Raw genomic sequence first — 13,936 nt, 5'->3', positions numbered from 1 at the left:
TCAAAGATCTTGAACAGAAAATGGCTGTCCAGCTACCTCTTTTCTCTCTCACATTAGCAGCCTTCAGGCTGAAGGCCAGCACTAATTCGTGGCTGGGCCAGGGAAGGACAAGCTCCTTCACATCGCTGGAGCTTCCCAGGCCAAAACTAACATGTTCAAATCAAGGAATGAGGTGGCCAAAACAGACTGTGGAGCATAGGCACTATGCAGTCACAGAAGAATAAAATCAGCTTGTAATCTCCACAGGTATCAGTTTCTAACCAGATGGAAGATAACATCTTTATAAGGAACTCGCTGAGAAAACCTGCTATTGGGAGGCAAAGGCTTGGATGAAATGACAAGGTCTGTTTCCAGAAGAATTCATCAGAATCTCTCCTGGCCAGGCAACAAACAGAAACAAACAGAAAAGTTTGTCCTGGATACTAATTCTGTCCTGAGCCAGAAATCTAGAGAAATCTAGCCAGAATGAGACTGGAAACTCAACCAGGCCTTTGAATCGTAGACTTGGAACAACCTAAGACAGACGAGCTTAAAGGGAAAGATACTCTCTTTGCTTTCTCCTTTGGTTACAACCCCCACCCAGACAATATCACTTCAGCCCTCTTCAGATACAATTTCAGACATTTTCTACCCATCTGTGCTCCTTTCTCAGCTAGCCTCTGTGTAATGCTGCTGTTGATGGATTATACAAAAGAGAGATACAAGATAAAGTATGCATTGTTAATGGAATAAAGCCTCTCTCTCCCATATTTTTCCAAGGACTCCAGTATAACAAGCAACAAATGAAGATTGCTCCCCACAAGGTAGAGAACAATGATCTTCATATATTCTCCAAAGGGATTAGTTTAGTTCAGTCATGAATCATAACAATATATAGGAACATATGTTAAAAGTGTTGGGTGAAATGCTGGCCTGACTCAAGTCAGTGGCAAATCTCCCATTTACTCTAATGGGACAGGATTTCATCCATTAAGTTCCTTTTTGCCTACATTTCCTTGTATATGCCTAGTGCACATTAGGCAGATGCTCTGTGTTTGTTTGGCAGCTCAAGAAAGTTATTACTTTCCCCAAAAACACTGTCTTCACCCCCTGCTAGAAAATTTGACTAGGAATAGTTTCTTCAGAGAATAACACCAAATTGTCAGGGTTTGTCTAATCTGGGTTTGGCATAACCAAGTGAACTCGCTGGCTGGTAGCCCTGCTGTTAATAGTGTGTAACAGCACAGTTTGGGACCTCTCCTTTGGTTTTCCACTTGCATGTGTCTTTGTTAAACACAGTCAATCATGAATCAAGGAATAAACTGTGATGTGGAAAGGCTGAGAACAGGGAAACATAGTGAAACTCCTCTGAGTGAGTACAGGCACAATTACATGGGCACCAGGGAAGGTAAGCTGGGGCAGAGAAAAATGTTCAGAGGGGATGCCCAGCCATCATGGCGGCAGTGCACGACTTCTCTCTCCCCACTCTCTGCTGCTTATTTGCATGTGTCACTGCTCTGCAGCAGCAGGATGAGACCCAGGTCAGCATTTCATCTGCTCCAGTTTATTCTCCTGTGAGTTAACTGTAACTGCCTCCATTTGTATTAATAAACCAGGCAGTAAATTGCAACAGGCTGGGATGCATAGGCAAGCTCCTGCCAACAACTGCCTCTGGCCAGGGCCACTGTGGCCAGACAGACGCAGGGGTGATGGCCCTGGGACTAAGGCCCATACTCCCCTGCACCCAAGTCACAGACAGCAATCTGGAATATCTGAGGATTTCAAACTGTGGCAGATAACAGGTGAGCAACTCCCCAAGATGGGGAATTTTTTAGGAAAATAAGTATCTTTTGGGGAAGGAGAATGGGTCTAAAGATTCTCTCTTGGGAGACTTTGATTTCCTAGTAAATTACTCCTCTGTGAAGTCAGACCTGGCTGTCCCCCTGCAGAGCAATTCAGCTATTAAAATGTCTCACCGGAGCGCTGGGAGATGCAATTCCCTCTTCAAAAGCTAGGTCTAGGAACTGCAGCCATTTGATGTGGTGAATTTTTGTATGCCTAAGTTCAGAAGCCAGTTCATGTTACTTAACTTCTCTGTTAGAAAGACAAAACACTTGGCTAAGATTTGAGCCCGGGAATTTTTGTCTTTGAAGAAACAGGGGAAAAAGGCAAGGGCACAGAAATGAGAAAATGGTTCAAGCAGGAATTTTAAACAGGTGTTTAGACAGAACAAATACTGATCTCTCATTTCATCACATTCTGAGTTGAAGAAACATGGAAATGAATAGAACATTAATGCTGTTAGAACATTGTAAAAGGAATGAAAACATCCCACCCCAGCATGTCTAGCTAGTCCTCTCTGTCTGCCTCACCTCAATTAATATTAACTGACTGTAACTGAATATACCTTGAAAAATGAAACCTCTCAATATGGTAGAAATCAAACTCTCCTGTTATTACTAGTACAGTTTCAAGGAACAACTCTGACTGCAGAATCTGCTGCTAAGGGCTTATGACCAAAAGTCCTGGCAGTGAAACAATCTTTTTAATTTCCCCGCAGGTGTATGTTGGGTGGATTTATTTAACTCTGGGCCATGAGGCAAGACTTATCTGTTTGCTTAAAACTTTGCAAGGGGTTTAAGAGCTTGATAGGGGAGGCTTTATAGTATGACATTTGGAAAGCTTGATCTTATGGTCCTACTTCTGTGGGCAGGTTTATAGAGCACAAAGAGCATATGAAAAACCTCACTTCAACATTATTTCTCAATACTCATTCTCTTGTGCATGCTGATGTAGTTATTTGTTTTTAAATGTCCTTTACCTAAAGAAGAAAACCCTACAATAGATGTGGTGTGTAATAGAGATAGGTGAGTGAGTCAGGTAACCAGCTGAGACAGATATTTATCATAATGCTGCTTCTTAACCACTCTTTGCTAGTTTTACTTACCCTCCTCTTGTTCTTGGTACCTCCAGTGTCTTATTCCCAGCACACAGAACAGCTGGGCTCTCTGACATGGCAGACTTGGGCTTATGGTAGGAGAAAGCAGCAAATCTCTTTTCTCACAGCCTGTGTGCAGCACAATGTATGTGAAAACACATTAAATTTGCTGTATAGGAGAGTGAGAATGGCTCAAAGAGAGAAAAAAAAAAGGAAAATGAGTGAAAAGAAGAGCATGAGGCAAAAGAAGGAAATTATCTTCCAACAGTTTATCAGACCTTTGAAGAAGTGCATTGTTTTGTCATTTAAAAAGCAATATTTCACAATAATATGAAAGAAACCAATCATATTAACTGAGGCAATTGATGTAAAACAAATGCCTGGCTCCAACAGGTCAGATATGGAGAAAATGGCAATGAAGAGATTTTGGCAAGGCAAAGAAGACTTCAGAGCAGAGCAGAGCAACACTTCCTCTCCTCCCCTTATGGGATGCAGCAGTAAGGAACACCACACACACTGCAACTCAGAGCACTGCTGTCCTGAGGCTTCATTTAAAATGGGGGGTGAGGAAAGGTGAAAGAGGAGTCGCAAACTTGTTTCCCAAAATTTATTTCCTCAGGAATGTGCATAAGCTTTATTGTTTTGGCTCGATGTCCATCATGCAGAGTAGTTGGTTAAGTGTAGAGCACACTAGGTTTGGCATAAAGATCTAACATTTTTAATGAAAAGGGAGATTGGGCTGGGCTTTTTGAGTAGAAGCTATGGTATCACAGACATAGGTCATAGTCAGTTGTCTCATTGTTTCACTGAAGTCAGAACTGACCTTGTGAGAATCCAAAGGCTCTGGGATTTCAGTCATGGATTCCAGAAGATTTGCTGCTCCAGAAGAAGCAATGCAAATTTGACATGTTGCCCATCAGCAGCACTTTTGGAATTTGGTGGCCGCAGGCTGCCACTTCCAAGTGCCTGATGGAGCTCTGCTTCCAAACCGAGTGGTGGATCTGGCACATGTTTCATTTGGTCTACTACCCCTTTCCCAGAGGGGAGGGAGAACAGATGATGAAACAGAAACCAGCCTGAACAGATGGACATATTTCTGAATATTTCACACTGCACGGCACTGCACTGCCAAAGCTGCTGTTGCTGCCACTTGTCCCTAGAAAAAGGAGACACATGAAACAACACAGGCAAGTCTACCTCTGTAGCTGTGAGGAACCCTCCAAACTGGAACATGCTCCCCAGGGCTGATAGGGTTAGACTATCCTTAGCACTATAGGAAAAAGAATTTTAAAGAGCAAAAAATTTCAACACTAGCATCTTGGACCAGCAGCCTAAATGCAAAACCATTCCAGCAACCACCAGAGACACTGCAATTTGTAAGAAAAAAGCTCTGCAAGTAACTATAGATGTACAGTTCTATAGTCATAGTTGTAGGAGCAGGATCCTGTAATACTATGTTTAGTTACTGCTCATGGTGTATGTTTGCAAGGGACAATGATTGCTGTTGGGAGGCAGTGAGCAAAGCCAGCTATGTTTTCTATCCAGGTGTAGAGCTTCTTTTCCCTGAACTGATCTTACCAAACAGTTTATAAACTCAGTGCAGTGAATTGGCCATGCTGAATGCTGTCTGGTCCACTTTCAAAAGTGAAAAACTGCATCAGACTCTTTGGAGGAAAGCATATGAAAATGCCAACCCTACACTAAATGCTCATTGAGGCAAATGATAGATTACAAACAACATTTTTATTGTTGCAATACTTTGAGTAAGTTGTCAGCAAAGCACCTCTGAAGTTCACGTTTCTAGCAACTCCTTAATCAATGTTAGAAGATACGACCCTATAAACACAGCTCAAGCGTTTCCAGCAGGTGTTCCACTTGTCCTTTCTCACTCTAAGCACTAAAGGTCCCTTCCAACCCAAGCCATTCTGTGATTCTACATCTGTTTACCAACAAGAAGTGAGGCTAATACTTTTTAAATGTTTCCCATGCAAAGTCTCGAGGAACATTACTTCTACCCTCTTACTTAATACTAATTTTGTTCCCCTTCTACTGAGAAGTGATTTTACATGAACTGCATGTGAGAATGTGCAGGAAACCCTTTCAACAAGAACCATGGGAGAGAAAAGATGAAAGAGTATAAGGTTTTCTGTTATTGGCAAAGCATGTTGTTCATAGAGGAAGACTTCTAAACTCCACCACATACTACTTTGGTCCTGTCTACTCCAGAGAAATGCACCATGCTAAAAAAATGTGTGAACTGACATGTCTGAAAACCATGGCAGCGTGAAAACACAGTATTGCCCTGGGGTATGAATGACAACAGCTGTGTTATTTTAACACATGCTGTCTCCTGGTGGTTAATTCTAAGGTGTCTCCCACAGATAATCACCAGTTTTATTTTTCCACACACAACCTACCTCTCTGTAGGTATCAGTTATCATCATGGCAGTGTCAAATGAACTGCCTCAGTACAAACAGGATGTAAGGCATACACTTATGGAGCAGCACCCGGTTATTTATGGTCTGGCCCTTCATTTGCTACACACCCATCCATCCCATCACCTCTTCTGTTTCCTCTTTGAACAGAAAAACAACATTCAGGGGTTTATTGTTTTTCAAAGACATGGGTGGAGATTCAACATACCAAGCAGCAGAAAGTTATCCTATTTCCTCATTGTGACCCTTATGGACAGTGGCTTCTTGTCAGCTGCTTTCAATAGCAAGAGATACCAGGGGAAGCCTAAGATATTCCCAAGGATACAACTTTAATTCACAACAGCTATTTATGAGGTTTAGAAATTAAGAATTGTAAAGGGCTCTATGTGAAACGCTCACAAGCTTATGTCCCATCACAAAGAAGACAGCCTTTGCTAGCAGATAGATTTTAGCATTCCTCCACATCTTCCCTCCCAGGATAGTCTCACCTGGGTCAGTCTCATCCTAGAGTAAGTTGAGGCAGAGCAAAACAGGAGGTTAAAGAGAAGAAGCCTACAGACATGATTTACTTGGGCATCCTTCTGACTTTGATTCAGGTTTCCATGGTGAGTCTCTCATTCAGGCATGGCCTTTACTACTTGCTTTTACTCTGCAAAAGTGTGACATTTTTTGTCAGATTCTTTTATTAAGGCCATGTTGTTGTGGGGCACTACTAGCAACTACCAGAGCATTTTATATGCAGTGTGCTGTATCATTAGAAGGATCACTCAAGAAAAATCAAGTGGGATGAGAAGAAATTGAAGGATGGAGGGAGAACAGTCATTTATCAACATTGGGCTACCTATCAGGAGAGCAAATAAAATTGTATTCAGTCAGTATTTTCCCACCTCAAAATGCTCCCATCACACACAGTTCAGTCACCGTTTGATGCAGGGAAGCACAACCACAAGGAGGGACCTGGAAGAGCAATCCATAGCACTGCACACTGTGCCTGGATGATGTGAAGCTCTCCAGAACAGCTGAGGATCTCGCAGGCTCTGTGGGGAAGCTTGTTGATGGAAGAAAGCCAGAACACATCTGTGGGAAAAGAGTTATCAGGTCATAATTAATCAGGCTGGAAACACAGGCTAGAGATAACTTCCAATTTCTTAGCAGTGTTTTCCCCATTAAAGACTACAGTTAGGGTTGTTCTCCCTGGAGAAGAGAAGGCTCATAGGGAGATCTTTCAGCAGCATTTCCCTAATTACAGGAGACCTACAAGAAAGATGTGGAGTGACTTTTTATCAGGGCATGTAAAGATAGGACAAGGTGTAATGGCTTTAAACTGGAAAAGGTTACAGGCTGCCCAGGCAGGTGGCTGAATTGCCATCCCTGGACGTATTTAAAAGCCATATGGATCCAGTGCATGGGGACAGACTTGGTGGAGTGGGTGAAATGACTGGACATGATGATCTTGGAGGTCCTTTCCAGCCTGGATGATTCTATGATTCTACAGTTGCCTTAAAAACAAACAAACAAGGCAAACAAACAAACAAGGCAAGCAACCAAACAAGGCAACCAACCAAACAAAAACAATCAAGGAGAAATAGAAATCTGAGAGAGCACTGCTTTAAAAAAATTGCACTCCCATAGACCACAGGGCTATGTTACCAGAAGCATGTGGACATCTTCTTCAGGGTCTTTGAGTTTGAAATACACTGCCCATTTAAAGCACAGTTAACCTCTTCTAATGGCTGAAGAGAAAACTGTATCACTGACCTGGCAACTACATGAACCAACATCCTTGAGAAAGTGGGTAACACCAGGAGCAGTTTTCTTTCTCTTTAGGTAATTACAGGACATTTACAACCACACTGACAAATTTAAAAGGCAGGTTTGCTCAGGGAGAGAAATGTACTACAGTTTACTACATTCATTTCAACCAGCAACAAGCATTTTTATCTGTAATTCTATTTCGTTACCATAATGAGTTTGACTCACTAGTTTCTTTTGAATTTCCTGTCAAACACTGATTTGGAGCAACATGGAATAATAAAACTCACTCACTGGGATTTGCAGTTCCAAAATAGAATGAAGTTATTAACAGAACTGATGGATTCCAGTAGGTTTGTATTGCCAAGCTTTCTTTGAACAATGCCTGTTCATTACCATGTTGCATGGGAAGAAAATAAATTGAACGAGCAAGAAAAGAATTAATATACTTACAGGACTTGAAATTTGAGTCATCTGGTGGCTGAATCCCTGTTCAACATTTTTTAAAGGATTGCTTTTCTATTTGTACCCTATATTGCTGCTTTATTGAGAGCAGATCTCTCTTGTCATTGCAGGAAGCTTGCTTGAAAAGGGAATTTACTTGGAATAGTTAAGTCACATTAAGATTCATGGTGCTTTTTCCTGATTGCACAAGCTACATCCTTATTGATCACATTAATCTCCCACCAGCAATGCATCCTGTCAGCATGATCCTCTGGCTCTGAACTCACCTATCATTCCACAGGTCACCATAAAGAGGGTTGCAGAAGGTCAAGGGAAGTTCTCCTCCCCTTCTACTCTGCCCTGGTGATACCATAGCTGGAGTATTGTGTCTGGCTCTGGGCTTCCCAGTTCAAGAGAGACAAGGATATATTAGAGTGTCCAATGGAGGCTAAGAAGATGATTAAGAGGCTGGATCATATGTCTTATATGGAAAGGCTGAGAGACCTGAGAAGATCTTAATGTTTACAAATATCTGAAGGGTGGGTGTCTAGAAGATGCTAGTCTGTTTTCAGCAGTATCCTATGATAGGACAAGGGTCAATGGATACAAACTAGGACACAGGAAGTTCCACCTCAATATGATGAAAAACCTCTTTACTATAAGACCAACAGAACACTGAAACAAGCTGCCCTGAGAGGTTGTGGAGTCTCCTCTGGAGACTCTCAAGACCCATCTGGACGCATTCCTGTGTGACTTCCCCTAGGTGATCCTGCCTTATCAAGAGGTTTAGGCTCAATGATCTCTAAAGGTGTCTTCCAACCCCTAACATTCTATGATTTGCCTATCAGAAAGAAGCAAGCTCAGCATTGTAAGGCAATCTTAGCATTCAAGTCAATTGTAAAATCAGCCTCACTGTTGTTTTAAGCTATTCACAACACAAACTTTGGCTTCACTCTTCACACTTTACTCTTAAGCCCTGTTTAGAATTGTATTAGCGAGTTCCCTGGTTAAAAATCACAGTGCTGCAGCAAACCCCTCCAGGCTCCTCACTCTGCATTGCTCTGCAATTCTTCATGTGCCAAGGAATTTTCTAAAGTATCTTGAGTTATGCTACAGAGTATTGAGGATACCGGAACATGCAGATACATACAACACCAGTGCTTCTTGGAAATGCATTCATAGGTTGCTGTCAAAAGAATTTGCATCAGGTCGCTCACATTTTCTTTTTCACCATTGACTGCACCCATGTTAGAATGCTACCCTCTTCCTTCCTTTATATCCATGCAACATTGATCTAATCCAGAAATATCTCTCCCCTCTTTCAGCCTGCCAGGTAAAAGTAGCATGCTATCAAACACTTCCTTTCAGATGTCATAGCTCTGGTCTCTTCTAGTCTTAGTTTTCCACTGTACTTTTCAGCCCCCTGAGAGATTTTAATTAATCACAGCTTACATATCTTGGCCTCTAGGAAGTCTATCTCTTCTCCAGATGTAGTCCTTGGTACAGGACTTAATTCTTATTGATTATGCATTGACTCTCCCTTGCTCTGTAGGGTTTGACCCTTCAGCCCTCCTCTTAATAATGCATCAATTGTTAAAAAAAACCCAACAAAAACAAAGCCCCCACACAAACAAACCCCCCACCAAACCCAAAATTTGTTACTGTAGCAGAAACAGTAAAGGTGATGTGTACAGGAAGGACACATGTTCTCCCTAAAATTATAGCAAAGGTTGGCTGGCAGAAATGTTTCTCTTCTCAATCACAAGAGCAAGGTGTAAGGAAAAATAAATCAATACAAAAGCAAGCAAAGCTCAACACACTTTTCCCAGGTCTGTTCAAACTTAAGATTTATTTTCAGCTCTAGCTTTTTTTTGTCAGTGAATTCTCCTTACCTGGAGACAGGCATTTAGTGCAATTATTGTTTGTACTGTTGAGGTCTAATCTATAAACAAGTGCCCCAATTAGCTGATGCTTCAGATACACATTTTGGACTCGTATTCAAAACAAAAACCCTAAAGAAAGGTTAACAAAGCCTGGTGTTAACGTGCACCTGAAGGAAGTTAACACGTTACTGACTTACAGGTTCACAACTAAACATTACAAAGTAATACTACACAGCTTCAACACAAGTGACAACAGAAAAACAGTATCATTTAAGGGCTGCAACTTGCAAAACCCTCAAGTCAAAATCTTTTAAGATGATTTTCAAGAGAACATTTTGAAAATAAACCAAACCCAACAAAGAGCAAGCCCACATCTAGAAACTCAATGGCTCCCATCTACAGCAAAGTCTGTTGAGTATTTCTTACACCTTTAAAAAATATCTGACTGCTGCTTTACAGCAACTGGTAGAACACAGACCCACTAAAGAGATCATTCTTTGTTAGATTTGGTCATTTTGCTGGAAAACCTCTCAAGTTACTTCCAACATCAAAACTTATTAATGCTATGCTGGTATTTTTCAAGTTTCTGACACATCCTAAATGAGATTACAATACTGAATGGCTTTTGATGAACTTTTCATAGAATAATAAAATAGCTTAGGTTGAAAGGATCCTCACAGATCATCTACTCCAACCTCTCTGCCATGGGCAGGGTCATCTCTCAACTAGACTTGGTTGCCCAGTGCCTCATCCAATCTGGCCTTAAACACCTCCAGAGAGGAGGCATCCACAACCACTCTGGGCAACCTATTCCAGTCTTACCACCCTTGTACTGAAGAGTTTCTTCCTAAAATCCAGTCTAAACCTACTCTTCCTCAGCTTATAACCATTCCACCATGTCCTCTTACTAGAATCCCTTATGAAAAGTCTCTCTCCAGCTTTCCTGAAGGCTCCCTTTGAGTATTGGAGGGTCCCCCAGCATCTTCTCTAGGCTGAACAACCCTAGCTCCCTCAGCCTATCAGCCTACAGCAGAGGTGTTCTAGCCTTTCAATCATCCTTGTGGCCCTCCTCTGGACTCAATCCAACAGTTCCATGCCCAACTTTTCTTGGTTTGGTTTAAGATATGAAAGCACAGGAAAAATATTCACAGAAGCAATTGCATTTTGCTAGCCCTTTAATCAAAGCTTATTTACAGGACCTTACTCAAAATAGTTCCATGAAATGCAGACTCCCCTCTGTACATGAAAATTCTTGGAAGGACATCTTTAGACAGGGACACTCATTTTTCATCCAACTTTTTTTGCCAGTTTTCAGCCAGTTTCTGTTCTATTAAGCACAGAACTAAATTCATAAGGCTTCAAGATGTAAAAAGCCAGAAAACTGATTCTCAGCTGCTGCCATAAAAGAAGCATCAGATGGAGTCTCCCAAGTGACAAGCTCTACCTAAATGATACTGGTGATATCTGTAGTTCCTTGCCTACTACATGTTCAAGTTATGAACAAAAAACAAATCAAAAAGCTTCTCCCTCTTCATGTCACACTCAAGTCCATTTCAGCTGAAGACTTGTTTGCTTTCAAAGGAATGAAGTGATTCACCAACTGTACATTCTTCTTATGGAACAGCTTCCATAGAAAGTTGTATTTCTGCTAGTTTCAGATCCTGCTAATCTAATTCTACATTCCATAGAACAAAATTGCAGGGTCACTTTCTTCAGCTGAAGATTGCCAGTAAACCTGATCAGTTCCCAAATACTCAACAACTTCCTTCAGTGTACTAACAAAAATTTAGAAGCCTCATCTAAAAAAGAATGATATACCTTATGCACAAAAAAAATTCTTGTGTGGCTACTTACACAATATGCCAGACTGATAGTTTTTCCAACTCACTTCAGGGGAAAGGGGGGGGAGGGAGGGGGGGGGGGGGAGGGAAACAAAATCAAACCCCCAATACTTCAGTAAGTGAAATCTTGACTTAAAAAAATCATGATAAAGCTCCCATGGATCTCATTGTGACCAAATTTTCAGTTACATGCAACGGACAAAAATATCCCTTTAATTTGCTCATAGTAATACAAACCATAATTAGTTTAACTTTTTCCCCCACCCATACAGGACCCAGAACCTGTCCCAGACCTCATACTTTATTCCATCGAGGTTTCAATGTAGTTCTTTTAAACATTAGAAAAAAAGCCATCATGAATAATTCTGCACTTGTTTTGATAATGCCTCCACAAAAATAGGAAGCTCTTCGTGAAACAACAATCTCACTTCATTACAGCATTACACAATTGTTACTGTACTATGGAAAACAGCCATCCATTTTAATACTAGATGACTTCAACTTTCAATATGTACTTATTTTTTTTTGTTCTTCTTACTACAAAATGCAAAATAGAAAAAAAAGACATGAAAATATTTTGTATAGGTTTTATTGATGGGTAAATTGCTGTCAAACCAGGCATAGCGCTTTAATTCTTATCTAACAGCACTAGAAAGAAATTGACTATTAAAGGTTTAATTCTGTAAGCCTTTCAGTTGCTGAAGACGTACTTTTCTGCACAACTTTCATGCTGCCAGCAAATGACAGCATTGTAGCTGCATAGCTTACATTGTATGTTTTAGTATACAGCAAAGAGCGACCTTAAAATTTATCACTTTTACCAGTTACACTTTTTTGCATTATGTTACAAACAAAAGCCATCTTTTTATTTCTCTGCATCTATGTACAGTATAAAACAAAACCTCAGGTTCATGGTAAAAATGTGTATGATTTGATCATATACAGAAGACATGGAATTGTATGAAATAAATGACAATAATTGTGTTCATGACCGACATGGACAAATCTAATGTCACTCTGTATCCTATACTGCCAGATGTATGTGTATTTTAACTCGCTACCTAGGCTTTCTTTGCACTAAAGTTGAACTTACATGAACTCTCATAATCTTGACCTGTCATAAGAGGAGGTGTTTAGGAAGAGACTGGATGGGGTGCTTGTTGCCATGGTTTAGTTGATTAGATAGTGTTGGATGATAGGTTGGACTCGATGATCTCAAAGGTCTCTTCCAACCTGATTAATTCTATTCTATTAATACTACTTATAGAAGAACTTGTGATGATATTCACGCTATTGTAAAGTGGAGTAAAAAACTTCTCAGGTGGAAATGAATATACAAATCAAATGTCAGAGGGCACAAAAAAAGGAATTAATTAAAAAAAAAAAAATCACATAGAACTGTCACAGAATATTACAGAGTCAAAAAGAAGTATTACTCCAAATAACACCGTGTAACCTTTCATTTGCAAACCAAATTTTCACTAGGGCATAAAAAGAGTGCCCTGGCAACCACTGCCCCAAGCTGGCCAATCCCTGCAGAAGTCCACAGAAGAAACACAGGTTTTGCAGGAGACTTTCTGGTATCTCTTCAAAGTGATAAACAGTGGAATAAATGCAAATATAAAAAGAAATAGACAACAGAAGCAAAACTTAAGCTAAAAAAAACCAAACCCAACCCACAAACAAACCAAATCAAAAAGCTCACAACAATCTCACTCCTTTTCAAATAAGTTACTCCTCTCCACTATGGTTTCCTCCAGTGGCTTTCATTGTGAACAAGAAAATTCTGTGTAACACCAATACTTCATCAATTCCTCGAATGAAGCATTAGCAGCAGTATAAAATACACATAAATCTGTATTTTTCCCCCATTATCTTAGTCAAAATGAAAACACCTGTAATGAAGGTCTAGGAAAAGAAAAAATCAAATTATCATTGAAATAAACCAAGTAAGAGACATTTAATCCAACTTATAAACACCAAATCTTCTCCTCCTCTTTTTGTGCAGACACTTCAGACAACAGCTGTCAATCAAAATTCGGTTATTTATGCAGCATGGACTCTCTTAAAATGACATTGTCAGTTACAAATACAAGACCTCCTCTGCATCACAAAAGACAAGGCAAAAATGATCCTAATGGAAACACCACCTAGTTTTACTAGCTTTTGAAAATTACAATGCAAGTCAACTGTCATTTCTCTAACACAAATCCCAGATTTGAAAGAATTCAGATTAGCAGAGAACAGAAACAAGAATTTCAAACTACCTGCTATCAGTGCTGTAGCCACAGGACAATTCTCCAGACCTACCCAGCATAAAACTTGCAGCTATTAGCACCACTAACAAAGTTGCCAACAACTGAATGGCTTGATGACACTCCTCTGCGAAAAGTAAGTGCTTTAGAGCAGCAGACACCTCAGGTGAGCTGTAGCAAGGAGGCTTACATGTTTACTGCTTGTTATGTGACTGTAAATGCAATGAAAGATTTGTCCCTTCAATTATCTTTCAGTACCATTTCTTTTAAATTCCTTTGTAAGCTCATGGGGAGATAGCAACATGTAAAATTAAGGCTGTAATGAGAGCTTTTCCTCTTAGAACTCAGTCATAAAAGTTTGCTGTACTCCAATGACATTATATGGTTTGGATTACTGGGAAAAAAAAA

Source organism: Melanerpes formicivorus, unplaced genomic scaffold (assembly GCF_026170545.1).
Source record: "Melanerpes formicivorus ecotype bairdi unplaced genomic scaffold, bMelFor1.0.p_v2 SCAF_4, whole genome shotgun sequence".
In the NCBI taxonomy this organism is placed as follows: domain Eukaryota; kingdom Metazoa; phylum Chordata; class Aves; order Piciformes; family Picidae; genus Melanerpes; species Melanerpes formicivorus.
The sequence above is the reverse complement of the archived record's forward strand: the minus strand, read 5'-3'. Positions refer to the sequence as shown.